Source organism: Lagopus leucura, unplaced genomic scaffold, assembly GCF_019238085.1.
Source record: "Lagopus leucura isolate 7727_CA_CO unplaced genomic scaffold, USGS_WTPT01 Super-Scaffold_806, whole genome shotgun sequence".
Classification (NCBI taxonomy): Eukaryota; Metazoa; Chordata; class Aves; order Galliformes; family Phasianidae; genus Lagopus; species Lagopus leucura.
Genome location: NW_024962260.1, coordinates 6,888,772 through 6,901,677, shown reverse-complemented (window position 1 = coordinate 6,901,677; position 12,906 = coordinate 6,888,772). Strand labels below are relative to the sequence as shown.

The following is a 12,906-nucleotide window of genomic DNA, read 5'->3' as shown; positions in this document are numbered from 1 at the left end:
AACCTGAAGGTTTTCAGTCAAAGACATAAAAACTACTTGCTGTCTGAAGGCATATTTTATTTCACTTTATTTCAAATCTCTACAGAGACTGCAATATATAGAAAAGAGTCATTAAAGCATAGGTGTGTGTGTGTGTGTGTAGACTTTTCACTCTCTCAGAGAGTAGCAGAGGAAATGAGAATAATAATGAAAACATTTTCACCTTAAATCCTGCTATCCTAATCAGGACCGGGGAAAGAAATCAGTTAAGTCAAAGAGAAAAAAAAAAAGAGTGAAATAAGTTAAAGGCGTTGAGAAATTTGAGGTATTTCCTAAATAAACATTTTTCTAAGGCGGAGAGCAGTTTTACAGAGGAAGGTGATACAAAGGAATGCAAATAGTGAGTGAGAGCGTTTAATGTCTTCGAATCACGAGGAGGAATGCACGAGGTGCTTTCAATCCAGTGAAAAAGAGGGAATGCAAATGAAGTTCTGATTAAACAACGCAGCACTCGATCCAGAACTCGATTCAGGAAAGCACTTCAACAGAAGCTCCAGTCCTGCTAATTTGGAGTGTCATCCCCTGCCTTTTCAAAGTATTTTTCCGTTCACGTGCGCTTTACCGAGTCAGAAAGAAAAGCAGGGCCCGCTTCCCGCCCTTTCCGCTCGGCGCGGTGCTGCACGGCCGCTTCCCGCCCTTTTTGCTCAGCCGTTGCTCCCTCGCCTCGTGCCGCCCCCAGCCCGCTTCGCCTGACGGGACCCCGCTCTGCTGCCCGCCGCTGGGCACGGGGCCTGGCACAGAAGCGGAAAAAAAGACCAAACAAGCGCGACATCACCTTGGAAATTTTTTCAGATGGTGTTGCAGCAAATCCTGAAAAGACTTGCAAGTAATTGCATGGCTCTTTTCAAGATAAGAAGGGACGGACAGGAAAGGGACGATGGACTCCGTGTGCATCTGAGGTACGGGTTGCCTGGGGCTGCCCTGGTGGCTGCAAGCACTCGGGTTAGTTGCGGATCACAGTGCTAGGACCGCTGGCTGCAGGCTGAAGGTGTTTGGTCGTCTGCCCCAGGGCTGACACAGCTACAGCCGGGCCGGTCCTTGAGGTGGTGCCGTCTTCAGTAACACAAATACATTGCTGGATCCCATCTTAGCTCCTGCATCATACCTGAGGCTATAAAAATAAAAATACTGCTTAGGTGTTGATAAAAGTTTTTTATTTGAGATGAATGCTTTCCAGAAAGCAAAGCCTGCAGAAGGATTCATTAAGATAAGCTGTGTTTACGTCAAGTGGATCTGAAAATCGAGTCTCTTTGCATGCATCTTGGTTAATGGAAATATAAGTTGTTTTATTAGTCAAATGGCACAATTAATTATAGGGAAGATATTTTTTTTTTCCTCTGAAGCTTCTTTATGATTCTGCTTACGCTGCTTACAATTAATCCTAGTGGAAAGATCAGACTAACAATCCACAGTCTCTTGTAAACTTTCAGAAGCTGATTATTGCTTCCAAGCGTCCAGTGCAATGATGCCTTTTTTGAGAAAATAAGCTTTCTATGTTTCATACAGTGGATAGGTCTGTTTTCCTGCATCATCTGGTCCAGGCAGGGTGTTCTGGGTTCTGGAATTGCTGCTTCCTGCTGGCTGCTCGCTTGTCCTCTCGCTCCCAGTGCACCAGGGAGCATTGCTCCTTGCAGTGCTGAGCCACTGAAGCTTCAGCTGCAGGACTATGTGGTCTTGTTGGTGTCTACTGATGTGCACAGCTGTGTGTGGCTGCTGCGCAGTCCACCACAAGTATTGCCACCTGTATGTTTGATTTATGCATGTAATGTGTTAGAGTTTTGTCTTTAAAGCTGAGTTCGGAGGGATGCTGTTACAGACATGTAACAGCCTTTGCACTCACTGAGCTCCTTGGAAGGCAAGCAGCTAATGGCAGGGAAGGGACGGGGAACATGTAGTAGGCTAAAAACTCCTTTCATCCCGTTGCTTTATAGACCTTGATGTGTCCTTCCAATTTATTGAAATTGTGGTTACTTCTGCCATTATGAAGGCTGACGTTTTTGGAATATCATAATTTAGCTGTAACACTGATGTGTTGGTAGCAAAAACTCTCGTCGTATATTGCAAAGTGCTGTCCTCCTCTTGCTCTGAATGAGACTGAGGACTTTCACGAATCTCCCAGTATTTTAATATCATTTTAGTAGAAAATACATTATTTATTCTTTTAATGGGAAATGTATCAAATTGGGATGGCTCTTTTACTAGAACATCTGCTAGGGAGCAGCTCTGGCTTAATGAGAGTGAGCAGTAATGACCATTGCTCACTGGGGACAATGTCAGCAAATGCTCTGCTTAGTGGAGATGTCCTTAAGCAGTGCCCAGAGATACAGCGGTGATCAGTCAGACTCTGGGAGTCATATTTGTCAAAGATGGTAAGCTCAGACCTACTATTATGCCAAATAAACATTAAATGCAACAAATTTTCTCATACATTATTCACTAAGATACTTCATTGTCTTGTGGAGGCTTCTCTGAGTTGTTTTTTTATAACGTTCTTTCTAACTGCTTGGTCCAAAAGGCTTCAATTAAATGAGCATTTCAGTGATTGGAAGATCAAGGCCAGGGCACACTGCCTGTTGTCGTTGTTTTAATAATTTTAGCAGTCTCCAGGTATTTATTATGTGATTCTCAATTTTGCTGCAAGGTGTGATGAGATTCAGCTCAATAAACAAAATGGATTGTCATGGACAAAAAGAAAACAACACAGGCTTTTTGGCTTTTTTTTTTTTTTTTTTCCTGAGCTGGTAATGGTAACATATGGAGTATCTTCAGGCTGGTGCAGTAGTCCTGCAGGTCAGGGCTGCCTGAGTGCACCCAGCCTGCCTCAGGCTGTGTCAGCACCATTCCTGCCTCAGGGTGAGGCATGGTCTGGGCAGTGGGAGGAACAGAGAGAGGGGGTCTTCAGGATCTGTGAGTTAATCAGTGCTAGAAAATGTTTTCTGATGCCATGCTGAAGCTAAATATTAAGGATTTTGGGATATCTAGTGTGCTACACACACAGACCAGATAAAGAGTTTTAAATAAATGAAGCTACAGCTTGAGAACATAGAGATGAATCTTAAAATGCTTAAAAACCTCCAAAACTTTCCAAGCGTGGATCAAAAATGCAACGAAAAAGATTTATAGTTGATCTTGACTGATTCTGAAAATGTAATATGTACAGCGGGCATGGGATTTTGTTCGAGTTCCATTTTGTCTCAGTGAAGGTGTTCTATGTTACTGTTAGGAATTTCCTGTCATACGACACGTGATGGCTGGCTGTAGCATGCGTAAGAGTAATATCTGTCACATTTTCTTTCCACAACCCTATGCTTCCTAACCCTTCCATTATATTCCTATAAAAAGCCAACCCACATCCATGCCTTCTGCTCCCCTGAACTCCAGCCTGTTGTCCATTAGAAAGGCTTTGCGGAACTACTGATGATAACTGCTGAAAATGAGAAGTCAAGGAAGCATTGTAATGAAGTACTCATCAGAGAGAGATTCTTCAGCTCCCTTATTGTATTTATGAAGCTGAAACCCCTTGCCTGCTATTAACCAAGTTATTTGAAGTAAGGATGAAATTGGAATGATGGGAAATAATTTGATCTTAAAACTAAAAAGATCAATCTGCATATTTCATAGAGCTTCAAATAATTGTGACTACCGCCGCTTTACTACTAAGCTGTACTAATGAAGAGTTATTTGTGAAGTCCATACTAAATGCAACTGTGAGCAGCTCCGTTCTGAGAGCAGTTATTCAGTAGAAATAAGTGTAAGACGAAAGCTTTAGTTACTGTATCTGCTTTCTTCTCCTTTTGAATATAAAGCCTGGATTAGACTCTCAGACTGCTCTGTGTTTCAGCCAGACATCTCTCAGCTAGTCATTGCGTTGCCTCTTGTTTCCCTCTACTGTGGCTGTGGGTTAGTGCTGACAAATGGGAGCAGTGGAGGAAGAATCATCAAGCTTATGTTTGAAAATTGAGCTAAAATGTCCAAATGCCTTCCTTATCCAAGCCTTCCCCTCTGAATCTGAGATGCATGCATGTAGCACAGATATTAAAATTTCCTTTAGCTCTGATATGAATGTTGGTTTTCTTGAAAATTAATTTAGGGTATTTTGCTTCAATGATTTGCAGAGTGCAGGTTGTCCTGTCTGCTACCTCTCATAAAGCAATAAAAACAGCATAGTTGTAAACCTGTTTTTATTGTTCTTAGTCTCTCTCTCTCTATATTTTGTAACAATGTTTATTGTTGTAGCTTCTATCATCTAACATACAGTATGCAACTTTTTATGGACAGAGGGCATCCTTCTGCAGCTTTGTATGATCTCCAGGCAGTTACACAGCTGGCATACCTGCATCGGATGTTTTGTTCACTGTGTGTTGCATGTAGCCACAGCCATACTGTTTGAATAAGGGCAAGAATTGCTATGGCCTGAATAGCCCTCCCTGAGGGGCAGCTATTGAGGCAGCTTAGAAATTTTGCAGGGCATTAACACTGGCCAAATTTGACAGCAGAGGATGAGCCCTCCTTGGTCAGGCAGTGACATTCTTCTTATTCTGGTTGCTAGAAGCTTGAGCACTCCAGCCTTGGCCCGAAATGCTGGCATGATTTACAGTCTTCAGTTCTGGTGTTTATTACTGTGGGGCTATAAGACAAAGCAGTCATCCTTTACGTTTTGTTACCTGACGTTGCTTCCATTTTGGCAGGGAACAAGCTTAGCAATACTGAGCTGTCTTAAGGTATGAAATGAGATGTTGCTGTTGTTATTAAACTAGTGAAGCGGGAGACAAGGAGGGAAAGAAACCTCTCTTGAAATAGCAGATGAATCCATGCCTGTTATTCATACTCAGTTATTACTGTTCTTACAATCCAAAATCGAATGATGCTATACAAAAAAAATACATATAAAAGGAGAATCATTAGTGCTCATTTGTGATTATAGAGAATTAGCTAGGTCCTGCATCCTGTAAGAACTATCGTTTGTAAGAAGAATGTACTTATTAAGGAAAGAATGAAAGCTGTAATTGAAGGTATTTTTTCTAAGAATGACTGTAACTGCGTTATAGATTAGTATTTCTACAATAGCTTTCCAACCATTTGGCAGCGGATACGTGTAAATCCTCTGCATAACCTGCAGCAATAACAGCTGGTCATGTGATTCTGAGAAATACCACACACACATACAAAGAAAAAGGCCTGAAGAATAACGAGAAAACTTTTAAAAAGGATGGCAGTGATACAGTGGCATCATCCCTCCTGGATAACATTCACCAGTACAGTGTATGGTCCTTTGCTGGAAATGTGGCAGCTGGGGTGTTATCTGCTGCTGAGTCCTGTACACCTGCGTGTGACTTCAGCGGCCCGGATAAGTTTTCTTAGTTCAAAAGTCAGCTGCTCTGAGATTCTGTCTAGACTCCAGCTTTAGCAAATTACAACCTCAGTGCCTATCTTTTCCTCCTTACTCTGTGCTTTCTGCAAAATGGTATTGCAGGATTATTTTGCATTTGTAATTTGTCTCTTGTGTCAGGCAAAAAATATTGTCTTTTTAGCGATTTTTTAAAAGTCAGTTTTCCATGTGTTTCTTTGGCAAGGGGCAATCAAGTAAAATTGATTCTGTTCTGTGTACATGAAGGTGCCCTGTAGTCTTACAGTAAATTAAATCACTACACGATTAATGTTCACGGTCAACAAAAATCCAGTTCATCTAGCTGTGAATATGTAGTACAGAGTTAGAGGGCACCTTGTCCATGCAGCTCTCGTTGCTTTTGTTGCAGAGAAAAAAAAATCGTGGTTCTCTGAAGTTATCAATAGAGCATAGATCTACATAGGAAATAGAGACTATTTGGATGTGCTCTCATTCTTACGAGGTTAACTATTTGTAAGAATTATTTATAATTCAGAAACTTCAATCAATGCTTTAAATAAATAGGGGAAAAATCCCCTAGAGGCCTTTTAGGGTCAGAGTAAATGAGAAAGATTTACAGCATCTAAGAACATACTGAACAGGAAACACTTTGGTAGAAGTGTGTGTGAAGGACGGTGTGCAGTGAGCCACACAGGTTAGTGGGTATCACCTTCAGCTTTCCAAATGAACTACACAGGAAACACAAAGTGGTGCCCAACTGGTGATGTGGCAGGCTGGGATAGATTCTGCTGTCTTCCTTCAGAGCATCTATGGGTGGGCTGGCATGATAACTAAACTCCAGGAGAAAGGAGAGGTCTTAGTAATTCATCACAAATACTGGCAGTGATGTGCTTAAATGCAGTGGAAATGCTATGTAAATGTAAATGAAAGGGTGTTTTGAGCTTTTGAGAGATGCATTAAAGCCTTCCATCAGTGACAACTTGTTGCTTCTCATTGATGAAGCTCCTGCTGAGGAGTTAGCCAACTTGCTTTGCCACAGGTACTAGGTAGAAAGTCCTGAGTGATGTAAATGCGATTATTTCTGCAAGTTCTACTCAATTTTCTGCCTTTCCTGAAACAAGCAGTAGGTGCTGTGCAGGAGAGTCCATAGGGCTTTGGTAGACTAATTTTCAAAAAAAGAGAAAGGGTTCTTGCAGCTCTGTGCTGCTAGCTGTACTAGCATTTATTTTCCACCTTGGAAACTCTTCTGGTAGATGAGATGAGACTCCAAGAATCTTCTAGAACAGAACAGACTGTTTGGTTAATGTCTAGTTTGTACTACCTTTAAAAAAGATGTATTTAGACAGTCTGGGAGAACGAGATTTATATTTGGTGACTTTTTACATAAACTCCTTCATCCAACAAATTCAGCAATTTGTGGAATTATTTTGGCAACCGGAATTACTGTGAAAGGAGTGTATAGCTGCTCTGTCAGGTCACTGCTAATTTCCTAAATGCGGGAGACTTAACAGCAACAAATGGCTGAGTGGACCTTGCCAGTCTCTTAGCCATTTTTTCCTAGGAGACTCTGTATGTCCAAACAGAACATTCTCCTAGGTTGAGATTTAAGCAATTGTGTGTTAAAATACAAGAGGGGCTGGTTTAATAGTGTTTGGAGAATATAAATGCTTGATTGGTGTACAAGTTGGATATAAGGAGCCTGCTGGGGAAAAATGTTTAGTGATTGATTGATTGAGAATGTGCTATTTAAACCTTTTTGGATTAGAGTAGTCAAATACAGTATTTCATAGTGAGCATACTGTCCTCTAGAGAATTTTGCTTTCCATTCCCTAATCAAGTTGATGAGCACATTAATATGCAAGTAAAGGAAATCTCACAGAAGAGTTGATTATCTTATCACGTGTGAAGCAGCTGATACAGGAACATAATTGAAGCAGTTCTAAAAAAGCTTTTTTGGGTCAATAGTTAGCAGTACCATACTTAAAGATGCAAAAGAAAACACTGTATTTTAACACAAAGATAGCAGTATTTTGAGAAAATAGGTTGGTTGGCCTAGTCTCACCACTTGGTTGCAGAACAGAGTTGGTAGCTACTTTAGAGACTTCTTCCTGCATGGTGTTTGCACCAGTTAAGAGACCGCAGTGTGTTTTTTAGTACAATAAAAAATGAAAGCAAAAAGCCATCTTTAGAAAATGAAATACACTTTTGTTAGGAGAAGTTCTGATTCCTTGCTGAAGAAGACTGCAGAACAGGAAAGACCACACAGTCTGTCTTGGTTTTTATGTTTCAGCTGACTTAATTAAATTCCTTTCATGTTTTCCATGCGCAAATACAAGGTAGACATGAAGGACTGAGACTTCATTAGTGTTCTGTGTAGGGGAAGGAAGAAAAGGAGGTAGCGCTTCCACTTCAGATTTTATGATATGAACTAATCTGAATGTTTTCTATGTCTTAATAAGAATATTTAAGAAAAAAAAAATTGTTACTCTTATACATTAATATTATTCTGCATTGCTCTGATACTGCTCCTTCTTGCAGCAATTAGATCATCTGGAGGTCTCAGGCTTTTTCATTTCTCACAGTGCTGACTCCAGGAGCTGTTTGACAGGTGCCTGTGTGGTGTTCACTTTAGAGATGGCAGGACAGCGTTCTCCTTAGCATTAAGCTTTTCCATTCTTTTGCTCACTTTTTGCTTTTACAAGTCTGCAGAGTATAATCAGGAGGAGGTGATGGTTATGAGGAAAGCATGACCTGAAGTCTGATTCTTGTTTGTACATTAGATCTGTGCTCAGTCTTTTCCAGCCAGGTGTGAGCTTTCCTCCCTGCCGCCCTGCACAGGAATGCAATGTGGGGGCACAGTCAGTGCCAAGCTGAGTGTGAGCAGGTGAGGCCTGTAGAGGAACTGTGTGCACTGTGAGGTTGAGTGCTGTGCTCCACCTGGACATTGCTGTGGCTTCCAGTCAGCTCAATCTGTGGCAGAGCCAGCTCACCCTGCTAGCAAAAGGCCGTGTGCAGCATAGGCATGTGCATCCTTGAAGCCTTTCTCGTCTCCCTTGTGCTCTTAGCTAATGATTCTAATTAAATATCTGATAAATTTTTAAAATGATGATATTAAAACTTACCATCATGCTGATTGGCTCATTTATGTAATCTGTCTGGAAGTAAATACAACTTATGATTCACCGTGTGGATACCAGTAACCAGCTGCTTTTAATCACTCATGCATTTAAAAGGGCACTGCACAAAATAACTGAATACTTTCCAATATTTATGAAACTGGTAATAAATAGCAGATGTATAAAAAGGTATAGAGACTCAGTGAATAAATTACTGTTATTAAAAATGGAACAAATAAAGACCAAGGGGCAAGACTGGTCAGCATTTTATGAAATATCCTAACTAATGTAAGTTACAAAGAAACTCCTCTCAAAAGCAAGCAAGCTGGGATAGAATACATTATGAGTAATGAGCCCACAGAATGATGTAAGAGAACAGAGATCTATTGTGGATTGATTAAACAGAATGTATTTATCCTGATCTTGAATCATAAATGTCTTGTGACATCTTGTATTTCACTTGTTATTTAACTTGTTGAATGGCATGGAGCTGCATAATGGGAGGTCAGATTGGATATTAGGAAAAGGTTCTTCACTGTAGGGTTTTTGGGCACTGGGACACACTCCCCAGGGCTGTGGCCATGTCACTGAGCTGCCAGAGTCTGAGAAGTGTTTGGATAACGCTCTCAGACACAGAGTTTGGAATTTGAGTGGTCCTGGATAGAGGCTGGAGTTGGACTCAGTGGTCTTTGTGGCTCTCTTCCAACTCAGGTGGTCTGGTGATCGTTACTTTTCGTCAGCTGCTCATACGCTACCCATGGGAAAAGATGAGAAAATGATGTAGAAGTTATAAGGGTCATCAATGTAGAGACTCAGGCAGCTTGGAAGAGACTGCTAGAGCATTTCAGAGATCTTTCCACCTTTCTAATACAGTGTTTTCTGTTTCCTGTTACCTCTCAAATTCCATTCAAAAGAAGTCATGTCAGGATGTGCTCCTCCCTCTAGGAGGACAGATCATCTGTCAGCAATTTCTAGGTAGACTGCTTAGTTTTGTTTTAAATTTTTGGCATGTTTCAGTAGCTGTTTTCATTGTTAGGCCTAGCTTTCAACTGAATCATCTTGCAAAAGATCCTTAGGAAGATACAATTCTCCTGCTTTTTCTTTTGTATTCCAAGCATGTTTCAGCTGTTACAATGGTTTTTGACTGCTCCTTTGCATTGTCACAAATGTCTGTTAGACTGATTTCTGCTGTGTAGCTGTATGAATGTGAATTAAAAAAAATAACATTCCAGTGATGAACTGATTATCGAAAGCATATGACTGGATACACAGTTACTGACATTTATACTCAGCTTAAAACCTTACTGTGGGGGGGTAAGAATGTGTGTAATTGCTCTTCTGGATAAAAAATGATTTTTATTTTACTAACGAATTTTATTTCATTTTTTTGTGATCAAGGAAAATTCACACAAATTCTTTCAATGTAGTTTCTCCACGGATGATTGGCTGAAATAATGTATGTTGGGGACTTTATTCATTCTGGAAGCGGAGCCTGTTCTTGCAGATCACTTGAGGCTGGAAATTGGATCCCATCCGAGACATCTCACAAGGACAGTGCCGTGTCAGCAGATACTTTGCAAAAAACATGAGAGCAGCAACCAGTCTGCTCCTCAAATAATTTAGAGATAGTCATCACAGCTTATATGAGTAAAATTAAACTATCTTTCAACCACATAACTAGAACTGCCAAGAATGCACTAGTGTGAGCTACAATGTCCAGGAAAATATTGGCCCATGACATCCAAGTTTCATGATACCAGGAGCAGAAGTATTGAGAAATGATAGAACTATGGAAGCTCGTATCATACAATGCTAGAGAGAGAGGAGAAATACTTTTATCTCTGCTTTAGAGAATAGCAGTGGATACACTTCTTGCTAAAGATCACTCATATAGCCTGCAGCAGACATCCAAACTTATCTTGCTGCATTTGCTGTGTGACTGCAGATTAAAAGTGCAGCTTAAGTGTGCACTGTGGCCTGTAATAAGACCTAAAATGTTCAGAGCCTTTGAGCGCAGTCTTTTCTCCTAGCTCTTATGGTAGCAAAGCCTCAACCATGACTAGGTTAGAGATTCTATTGCTTTCTATTTGTTATCAGAGTGAAACAGTTATTGCTATCGCAGTGCTAAATGAGTCAGGTGGGAATGGAGGTTGGTTACTGAACAAATCAGCAAAACTGTTGTTGAGAAGCCAGAAAGAAAGGACAGTCCTAGAAGAGAAGACATAGAACACATAGACCAAAATACAATTTTGACCTTGATCAAGAGCATCATTGTCTTTTAGCTACATTCATGGGCAGTCAGAGAGTAAAGAATTCATCCATATTTCTTCCAGCTGAAATTGTTTTCTCCCAGCATGTGACTGGAAAGTTATTTAAGTGTATTGCTTTATTGACATATAATTCATTCGCTAACATTGTTTCTATTCCAAAAAAATTAGTAAGCAAAAATCATTCTGTAAATGACTTCTTCCTAGTAACTTTTTTTGGCATGGTTTATTGAGATAACTCGGATTAATGGTCCAAGAAATCGGAAGCCAAATATTCATAAATACTGATAAATGAGAGCTTAGTAACAAAATTTTTGGTGGGATTCCTAGGATTATTCTTATCAACTCACACTGCTAATATTAACATTCAGTGTTTATGTTATGTTAACAGGAAGAGATCTATTTCTCAACTGAGGAAATTATCTGCAGCTGAGACTGTCCTGTGCTTGAAGCAGGTGATGCAGGCAGGCCAGAAGTAATTAATATCTAAATCATCTCTTTGGGTCTTTGGAGTGCAAAGGAAATCTTTCCCCAAGGGAGCCTATGATCAGCTAAAAGTGCTTGTAGATAAGTTTTTGTATTTTTTTGAAAAGATTGTGTGTTTAATCGGAAAAAAAAACCTACAGATAACTGACACAAATTATTTACCAAGTCGTTGTAAAGTACTGCCAGGTATTTGGCAGGAGCTTGTAGAAGCTCCAGTGGAAACAATGGCAACTTGTGTATTAAATTGTGGTCCTCCTTTAACTGAAGGTAATTCTGTAAATAAGTGATGTCATTGTCCTCTGATGCTAAGGAAGAACAACAATGCAAAAGAGAAGATATTCTTATCACTTCATCTGGTTACACCGAAATGAGAATTAATGAAAATTTTAAGTGGTAATTATTCTTTTTACTATATGTAAGCCAGTCAAGGCAAAAACTGCCATGTTCTTAGCTCTATACAAAGAAGTCTGAAGTAGCAAACATCTAAAATCTTGGAACCTACTGGAACTTTAGTGCTCTAGTATTTTGTCATCATCCATTCACACAAAAACATGTTGGACAAGCATTTTAACTTAATCATTCTTGTTTAAAAAGCCATGACTTTGTACAAGGTTTTCATATCTTGTTAGAATTAGTTCCGTATTTTCTCAACTTGGTTTTATGTGACTTTATGCTAGTTGGCTTTATGCTGTGCGCTGAAAGTAATTGCTTACTCTGCTAATATGGTTGTAAGCCAGAAAATTTTCATGTTGCTCTTACAGAAGAGGTCCTGTCTGAAATGAGGACTCAGTTGGGCTCAATATTCTGTGTGCACAGTTATATGCAATCATTGTCTGAAAAAACCATCTAATTATAGTTAGTGCCTTTGCCAAACATTGTTCTAAACTATTAAAACTACTATAAAACCACACTATAATCCAAGTTAAGCACACCACATACTGATAGAAAACTGTGTGGGATTCTGAAGTAAAACCCTAAATGGATTAGTTTTTTCTGAATAACTGAAACAGTTGAACTGCTGAAGCATAGATCCTACGTGGAACAGCCCTCCCTATGGTACAGAATTTTTCAAAGGATGCCCTATGCAAAATCTTTTACTTGTTGTTATTTTACAGAAAGAAAAATGCTGAAGTGCTAAAGTAATCTATTGAGAGCTTTAACAAGCAGAGACTGAGTCAGAGGAGGCTCTAACCTCCACTGAATCCTTAGGTTTTCTGTGGGAAGAGTATGGTGCCTGTTACAAGGCAATATAAATACTTCTGTGGAAAACTGGAAGCTGTCCTCCATAGACATTTTCACAAGTCTGTTACAGAATGAATGCTGAGGCAAAGGACCATACTCTGCTGTCATGGGGAAATTGAGCTTGAAGTGTGCAATTCCTCTCATGACATTATTGCTGCTCCCAACGTCCTTGAATACTTGTCTGAGCATAGTTTTTGGTTTTTATTTTTCTTTTGTTAGTCAGAAAATTCAGAGTTCTTCATTCTTTGTTTTTGCTTTGTACATCTCTATCTGAGATCTTTGGAAGGAGAAAGTCCCAAAGAACATTCCAGTTCTGCTTCCTGGCTATTTTAGCGTGCTGTGTCAGAAAAAAATAACCACATCTTTTTGTTGAATTCCACAGGAGTTCCCCCTCACTTCATGCTGATTT

At 39.9% G+C, this 12,906-nt stretch overlaps 1 long non-coding RNA gene across 1 annotated transcript in view; it reads left to right on the top strand.

Moving 5' to 3' along the window:
* The first annotated feature begins 891 nt into the window (after nucleotides 1-891).
* The window catches only part of LOC122176674, a 72,333-nt gene continuing 60,318 nt past the window's right edge, over nucleotides 892-12,906 (top strand). Inside the window, exon 1 of the long non-coding RNA XR_006177807.1 lies at nucleotides 892-938. This is a non-coding gene — a long non-coding RNA (uncharacterized LOC122176674). The remainder of the gene's footprint in view (nucleotides 939-12,906) is intronic.